The sequence below is a fragment of the Alligator mississippiensis genome, chromosome 3 (assembly GCF_030867095.1).
Source record: "Alligator mississippiensis isolate rAllMis1 chromosome 3, rAllMis1, whole genome shotgun sequence".
Taxonomy (NCBI): Eukaryota; Metazoa; Chordata; order Crocodylia; family Alligatoridae; genus Alligator; species Alligator mississippiensis.
Window position 1 is genome coordinate 295,782,344 of NC_081826.1, and position 9,196 is coordinate 295,791,539.

Sequence of the window (9,196 nt, forward strand, 5' to 3'; positions counted from 1 at the left end):
CGACTGGTGCCTTTGCTGCCCCCCCACTCCGAGTCCTAAGGGGCCCCTTGTTTCTTACCTTCTCGTTTCTTACCTGTGCCATAGTGCTGGCCTCCCCATGGCTTTCAGGTTCCCAATGCTCTTTCTTCAGGCTGGGCTGTCCTTGTGGGTGCCACATGGTTTGGTGGTCCACAGCTTCCCCCGCCCTCATATTCCCCTCCCCCATTGATAAGAGCATCCTCCTGGGAGCTGGAACACATGGTTGAAGTCTTCTCAGGAGGGTCTGGAAAACTTTCCTTCCATTTTCTGGAGAAGTGCTCTAGGCTATTATGCAAAAGTTGGGCACGGTCCAACTTAAGTAGCTACCCTCAGCAGAGTGTCTGAATTACAAGTAGATGGAGGCTTCTAATATGAAGTCCTGAATCAGGTACTTAAGCTGCAAGAGAGGTGGGAGTGCAAACACACTCCTATTTCCAGCACTTTCTATTGGATAATGGCAGTCTGCTCCCCACTTAGGGGCCAAGATCTCTGAAATGCCTGGTAGAGGCATCTACCTTTCCATTGCCTGGAGTCTAAGCCTCTTTCTTTTCATCAATTGCTTAGGACCAGGCACCAAGTGTTAAGGGAGGTTGAAGCTTACATTGAAGGCTGCTTAAAGGGCCAATTTAGATTTTCCCCTAAGTTTGTTAAATGACCCATTATCATCATAAAAGGTCCTTGATCTTTTACTTTGCTTTAAGGAGGGAACTCTAGACCAGCTTCTGTTCCTTTTGATCTGTTTCTCTCAAGAAATGCAAAGTTTCCCAGTACTAATGTGGACCAGCTCCATGATGGTGATCCCTGCTCGGTCTTCAGCGGGTCTAGCTATGCTGTTGCAGCAGCATCTTTGCCATCCTCCACAACTGTATGGATTGTGGTCCAAGGAAAGGGAGACTGATTGAGATATCCCTAACCTGATGCTTTCCAGTTACTTCATTGGCCACTTGAAGCCAATAAGTTGCTGACACAAATCATAGCATCCCTTAGGTTTACTGCAGTTTATGCAGACTTGGATGACAATGCAGACTGACACCAAGATCTAGGGGCCACAAAAGTCACTGTAAGTCATCTTTGCACTCCCATTCCTGGTCTCATGCCAAGAACCAGAGTTATTCAGATCCCTGCTTTTGCCTGCATTGCTACTTGCCTACTTTTCTTCCACAGGCATACATGCTTCCCTAGGGCTTGTAAGGCAAGCAGATTTTCTTGAAATGTTGTAGCCCTTAAGTGTCAGATTCCTACTGAGACTCCCAATGAACCTGCCAGGGTTTCATGGTAAAAGTTTCATGGATACCTCAGTAATAAACAATGTGTGGCCTGCTTTTTGACCTGGCTGAATTGAGTCAATGGAGGAGACAAGGGGAACAGGCAAAAGTAGATTTGTCTCAACTCCACTGCTCCCAACCCTTTACAATTAGTTATTCTCCTAAAGTATTTAATGAACCAACTTTACAAGACCCAAAGGTATACAAGGCAGCTCAGCTGATAAGACAAAGTCTCTGGCCCAAAAAAGCTTAGTGAGTTTTAGGCCTGTATTAGGATCTTGTATTAACATGGAGTCCAATGGGCTGTCTTTAGGTGCAGGTGGTTGACATTGCACATCCCAATGAATGAGGAAAGAAAACTATTAGGGAAGCAATGGAAATGCAGTAGACGAGTGTCAGTAATGGCATGGTATAGATATTCAGTAGGGAAAGGTGTTCATGACCATGAAGAAGTAGTGCTTGTGCATTATGTAGAAATAAATAAATGTAAAATAATGCATTATTGTCCAAATAGATCTTCAAATAGATCTTCAATAGGTCCAAATAGAACTTTTAGATTCATTCATTTTGGCCAACACATATAAGTCTGGTGTGTGTGTTTATGTATACACATGCACACATACACAAGCTCAGTACACTCTATACACACACACACACACACACACACACACACGATATATATATATAACATATATATATATTACATATATATTACATATATACATATATATATTACATATATAGGTAAGTGTGATTAAATGGTGCTCAAGAATATGCAGCACAGTTTCTGGGTAGGATGAATAAAACTTGTTTCTCTGAACTGCAAATGACTTCTGTGCAGCTCTTCACATCAGTTCGTAGCACATCATGCAAAGGATAATGTTTGAAATAAAATTCTTTTATCACAAATGGAGACGATTCAGGCCTCTAGGCAATACCCTCTAGGAGGAAATGGCCTACTCAGCCAGAAACCTCTTCACTGAAGGTGATTCCAGATCATTCTTTGCCTCATCGTTCCCTTGCCATAGCACTTCTTAGACCGATTGGCTCAACTTCTGTTCTTGTGAACAGCCTCTTCAGAAGTGAATGGGATTTGCACCATGTGGAACAGTAGGCACAATTTTTCCCATAACTTTCTTTTTTCTACCCCTTGAGCTAGTAAAGTGTTTTGTCCTATTCTTTGTTTTCTGGGGAGGTTTTTTGTTTTTTGGGGTTTTTTTAGTTTTAGCTGCATTTTTTTTTCCACTTGAAGCAGACAAATAAGATTTTGGGGGGCTGTTTGTTAGTTTTTCAACACAGTATTTTTTCCCCAAGAAAAATGAACTTTTTTTAAAAACTTTTTTTTTTAATTAGTTTAGTTCAGGAACATTTTTTTTTTTTTTGTTGAACAAAAGATTTGATGGAAGTCTTTTTTGTTTTTGTTTTTTTAACTCTGATATTAACCCTCAGTTTTCCCCTAGGATAACTGAGGGTTATCCTAGAACCCCCTAGAATAAGGGGTTCCTATTGCCTTTGTTCTCTACCCTTTTATTCATTTTTGTAGACAGTTGCAATATCTCAGCTGTAATGCTTTTCTCTCTTCTCAATGTGCCTGTGGTCCCACCCCCACGTCTCTCACAATGAAGACTTAAAATCTGTCCCAGGAACAAAATAATCCCATTATGGATTTTCTCCTTGGGGGTAAAGGGTGGAAATAAGATTTTTATTTTGCACATTTCAGGAGCTCTAAGCGATGCTTTGAAAAAAAAAAAATATCACAGTCATTTTCTGTCACTCCTTTCCCTGTAGATACCCCACTGCCAAGAGAGTTTTCCCACAGTACCACCTACAGTGGTGGCCTAGCTGCAGGCTAGTAGAGGGAGAGATTAAGCATCACATCTACAGCATTACCAGTCCTGGGAGGCTCTAGCACAGCTGTTTCAACTGAGAGATTTACAGAGGTACTTTGTGCATGCGAGTCATTTTATCATCAAGGAAACATTACACTTGCACGTGGAGAGCATCACCATCTTAGACCCTTCCACATCTTGCAAATCACCTCGCACATCCAAATTGAACCTCATATAATGCTAGACCTCTCTGGCAAAATATCAGCCTAGCATCAGGGCCAGATCCTACACCTCTGCTCTAGCTGTTTGGGATTTGTGTGGGTTTTTTTCACTCAACAGGCAGGGCAGAGCCGCTGAATAGCTGTGCCTATCTGGGAGCCTCCTGCTGAAAGGGAATCTGTAGTGTGACACACAAGCTACACTCTCCTTCGGAGTCAGAAACATGCCAGTGAGGGACGTAATAGTGCCAAAGCACCTTGATTTCCAGTATTCCTTGGCCAAAGGAGCAGTCCTGAGGGTGCCCTGTCTGCCAAAATAATTAAATATAGCCCTTATATTCCCCATATATCAGGGACCAGCCAGCCTTAGCATCAAGGTTGCCAAACATCAGACTCTCAGGGTAAAGGCACGTATGGACTGCTAATGACTCACAAGACCACCTCTTGTGACTCGCATCAGGATTCACATGCAGTTACCCCAGGTTCTCTAGCAAACCCCTTGAAGTACAAGATCAAAATGTTTGCAAGCAATTCCATATATTAATGTAATTCAATGCACGTGAAATAACATACCGCACTATGGCAGAAATGAAGGCACTGTACTAGGCCCAGGGTGGACCACGAAGATTACCCAGGCAGACCTAATGCATTGTACACATCTTCTTGCTGTATCATTCCCTGTAATGTCTGTTCAATTTGCTTTTTTGAATGTTTGAAACAATCACATCTGTTGGTAGTCTAGTTTTCTCCTGAGTTGTATAATATGAGAACCTTTCTTTTGTATCGTCTACACTAAACATATATATATATATATTTTTACCTTGGCTTCTGAGAGTATCTATCTATCTATCTATCTATCTATCTATCTATCTATCTATCTACAGAACTGAGGACCAGACTTTTTAAAAGTAGTTAGCAGCTAAATATTTTTTAAAATATCTGATCTTGTGGCCAATTCTTTCCTGTACCTTAAAAGCAGCCATGCATTATAATCAGGCCTTTATTGATTCTGGAAGGTGTGGGGAAAAAAACATTGGCCCAAAGTGGAGTTTGGAGTCACTGACAAAACGTCTCTTATTTTACCCTATAAATTTAGGCTAGTGCTTGAACTGTGTCCTCAAAATCTTCTATCATTTTCCCATGTTTGCCTCTTTATTATTTCCCCCCCCTTTTTTTTTTTCTTTCTAAATCCATGTTAAAAGGTGGGAGCCAAAACTCTGACAAATGGGGCTACTTCTCTTCTTCCTTCTTCCTTACAACAGTTTACTTCCATGCACTTTTCCATTATGATTCCTGATCTACATTGGTGATAAAAGGAAATAGGCCCACTGCACATAGCTAAGATTTATAGATGTTAGGGTTGGAAGGGACCTCAGTAGGTCATTGAGTCTGACCCCCTGCCTTGGGCAGGAAAGAGCGCTGCGGTCAGACGACCCCAGCCAGGTGCTTGTCCAGTCTCCTCTTGAAGACCCCCAGGGTAGGGGAGGGCACCACCTCCCTTGGAGCCCATTGCAGATTCTGGCAACCCTTACCATGAAGAAGTTCTTCCTGATGTCCAACCTAAATCTGCTACCTATCGATTTGTGGCCATTGTTCCTAGTTACTCCAGGGGATGCCCTAGTAAATAGAGCATCTCCTATTCCTTGCTTCCCTCCCCTGGTGAATTTATAGGCAGCCACAAGATCACCTCTCAGCCTTCTCTTGTGAAGGCTGAAGAGGTCCAGGTCCCTCTGTCTCTCCTCGTAGGGCCTTGCCTCCAGGCCTCTAACCATATGAGTAGCCTCCTCTGAACCCATTTACGGTTGTCCACATCCCTCTTGAAGTGTGGTGCCTCGAACTGGACACAGTACTCCAACTGCAGCCTGACCAATGCCGCATACAGGGGAAGCATCACCTCCGTGGACCTGTTCATCATGCATCTGCTAATGCATGATAAAATGTGGTTTGCCTTTTTTGGCTCCTAGGACAGCCAAGTGAGGCTTACACTACTGGGCACCCCAGGATCCAATGCTCAGACGTGGCATGCATGTAGTGCCAGGTACCACGGTTCAGGACAAAACAAAATGTAAATGTCTGGTTGGGAATTTTTCAAATAAAAATTCATCTGATGATGCCAATTCATCAAAACCCAAACATTTTATCACTGTGTACCACTTTTGGAAAAAAAAAACTGGTAAGGAAAGGTTTCTCTGGTCTAGTACCAACTTTCTAGTCACACAAAGAGCGAGTGAAATCCCGTGGCAGCTGAAAGAGCCAGTACAAGCATGTGCAGCTGCCTTTCCTACATCTTAGTTGAATGCAACTTCTTCTGCTGTTGAAAGGCCTTGGTGAAAAACTTGACCAGCATAGAGGAAAACTAATGAACTCTCAACAAGTTTTTGTGGGGATAGAGTCATCTTTTTCTACCCTACAGCTTAAGTCAGAAGGCTGGTGGTTGTAGTAGATTTGTACCCTCCATGAACTGGATACAGCCTGGGAAACATGGCATCTCCTCATCAGTGGGTTATTCTACTAGAACAGGTAACAAGAGTTAAACACGGACGGCTTTCTTTTTTTCCAGCTAAATTCAGAGGGACGCTATAACACACCTGCAGCACGCACGTGCTGCATGAACGCAGCATCTCTCTCTCTCCTCCTGCAAATCATAGGGGGCTCAATGGAGCTGGACAGATGTACAGCTGAAGAAGAGAAATCCAGCCTCATATGTGAATGATCTCCATGCCTAGCCTTTTCAATCCCCCCAAAAATAATCATTAAGGATTAAGAACCAGACATATGCCAGGCGGATCCCCCAAAACCCTGGGTAAAACTCAGCAAACCGACGTGCAAGCCACGCGGTGATCACCCCTTTGCCGAGAGCCTCCTTCTCAAATCAAGCTGCGGCTCGCAACTCATTTGGAATATTATTCAGTTAAGCTCTATTTATTACCAGCAAAAATAGCACACACAGGGCAGCCAAAACAGTCCTGTTTCACAAAGCACAACTGAGATCAGCTGACTGGAACTCTCGCTTCTGTTCATCGAAAGGCCCTATTCTCATTTTCCGTTCCTTGTTTCTATTTAGAGTTAATGGCAAATGTCTTTTCCTTATCAACTTTCAAATTGTCAGAAGACACTTTGCATGTTTGGGGCTAGGGGATTCGGGGGGTGTAGGGGGGGTGGACCATCTGCTTCGTTGACAGGAGTTTACTCCCAATATTTTATACTGAGTAATTATTCAAGGTCCCTTGTATTTTGTGTCTCTCAGAGAGGAGGCATTAAAATGTCCACTATTAAATGCTTTTCACATAGAAAGCAGGATTTTATGACCCTGTAACTGCAGGATCAGTGGTTTTACGCTCTTTAGCCTCTGCAATAATGTGTGTCTGGTTCCCCCATGCAGGCCATGCTGTGGTTAGTGTTGATTCAGTAAACAACATTTTGTTTCATCTCCACGGATATTAGGTCTATGGAGGACAGATTGCATTTACTGATAGTGCCTCATGGTCTTAAAGCACACTTGACTAATCCCAGCTATCATTTGTGGGCTGCAGTATTTTAAACAAGGGCATGCACTGGTAGGAGAAAGAGAAAGAGGAGGGGGGGTGGGAAATGAATGAAAAGAAAAATGAAAGCATCAGGAAAAAAAAATTAAATTGCAAAGGAGATGGAGAAAGAGAGAAATACGAGAGCATGAAAAAATCCTGAAATCCAAGACTTGGCAGCTGCATACGGACATCAATTTAATTCAAGTTAGCAGTCCAAAAATCCTAAGAAAGAATGGATACCCATATTCCCCATGGAGTTCAATGGAAGCTGCAGGGCTACACTGCCTCATGGGTTCAGCCCTTTATATTTAAATGCCAAGTTAATTTCCAGATAGTGTTTTTATGCCGTCTCCACTCCTCCTGACTCGAAAGTGCAGTGCACAGCATTGCATTGATGAGTGACAAAGGAGCGTCTATGGAGCTTTGCCATTTTGTGAGAGCGCTGAGATGGGATAGATGGTGACTGTGAAAGCAGAGGACTGGACTTGGTGACCCAGCAGCCCCCCTTCAATCCTAACTGCTGTGCATTACTCTAAGTCTTCATGCCAGAATGACTTGCGGGCGGAAAAGCTGGTCCTAAATTCTTGCCTGATCTCTACCTTCTGGAGCTTCTGGATGTTGGGCCAGATTGGGACTGGCTGTTGAATGAGTGCACAGAAGGGAGGAAAGAGAGAAGCCAATTAACAATCAGCAGGCAATACCAATACTTAAGGCAGCGTGCAGCCTTCTCTGTACCACCACAAAGGCAGTCAAAAGGTGGCAGAGAATACTCTGCCAGGCACCCACACCTGCCACACAGCTGCCAGGCTCCAGCGAAGAAGCAGGCTGCATCCCGTGCCGGCATAGTGCTGCATACCCCGCTGACCAAAAGGGATTGGGCTTCCTTGGCACACACGGAGGTTATGTCTGGCATAATCTAACCCAGCGGATCACAACCTTTTAAAACGGAAGGCAGCCTTTGAAAAATGCCGGCTCTCTGCTTTCACTCATTCTTGACTATGGAAAAATAATAGAGCGATCATCCCATTGCAAAGAACTCAGAAATATGGTGACAGGTCAGACTGTGCCCACACCAGTCGATACCCTGGGGGTGCATCTACCCTGCAGTCAGAGGTGTGACTATAGCTCCTGCAAACACACCCCAGCTAGATTTAAACTATATAAAACTATGTAACATGGGTGTGTACAGGCTAATTGCCCATGTATTTCCTCAGCTTTGTAGTGTATTTGCCCAGGTTTCACAGCCTGCTCTGAGCTCCATCTTCTCATGGCTATCCTGTTAGCAGTGCCCAAGCTTGCTAGTTTAAAAATAGATCACGTAGGGTGATGCTGCAGTCACAACGGTGTCTGCAGTGTGGACATACCCTGTAATTAGAACAGGAAATAATGGGGGTACTGCTAAGTGCCGGCAACGTTAGATTTATTAATGGTGACTACGGAGTGTTTCATTTCCATGCTAGGAGAGTCCACCTCATCCTGAGCTCAGTTTACTTAGGTCTTTTAGCCTTTCTTTATAAGATCATCATCCAACGTGAATGGCTCTTGGTTTCTTGTTCTCAGCTTCTTGGAAACCATTTGGATATGATGATGATTACTATTACCGTAGCGCTGATCACAGCAGTTTGATACTATTGAAAACCTATAGGCATTACTGGCATTGCTCCTAATTTACACCGGAGAGTCAGGCCCCGACTCTTTTGAGCTTTGTTCAGTGTTAGCAGGGGATGTGATTGCTTGCCACGAGACCAATTCTCAGTCAAGCTACATGTCCCAAAGCAATTTGAAAAGCTAAAAAATAAAATAGGCTACTGGAAGATTATTAAAAATCTCATTTGTATCAGTCACTCAGGGTTTCTTATTGGCCATCATTCTTGGCAGTTTCATTTCAAAGCTGCAGTCAGATATGGCCCTTTGATCTTCAGACCACTGGGCAAGGGGCCCAGGGAGAAATATTTCACAGAATCATTTGCCAGGATGAGAAAATGTAACATGCTTTCCAGAAACATGAAGGCCCAAATTCTCCTCCCCATCACGCAAGTGCAACTGCACTGAAGGCGACAGACTTGCAGGTGGAAGTCAGGAGAGGATTTGGCCAGAACAACTGGCAAGAAGTCATTCATTCTTGCTTTCAGCCTCCGATGTGTGCAGGGTGCTGAGCTAAATGGGCAGCAAGAGTTTGCTTCCAGGAGCAAGGGCCAGATTGTGAGTTGCCCTTGCACAAAACTTCACCTTCTCCCAAGGTATATTGCCACCATCACCATTGCTGCATCCTGGGAAGCATTGCAGAATACACCTACTGCTCACTGTGAATAAGAGAGGAGGGAAAGGTGGAAGGAACA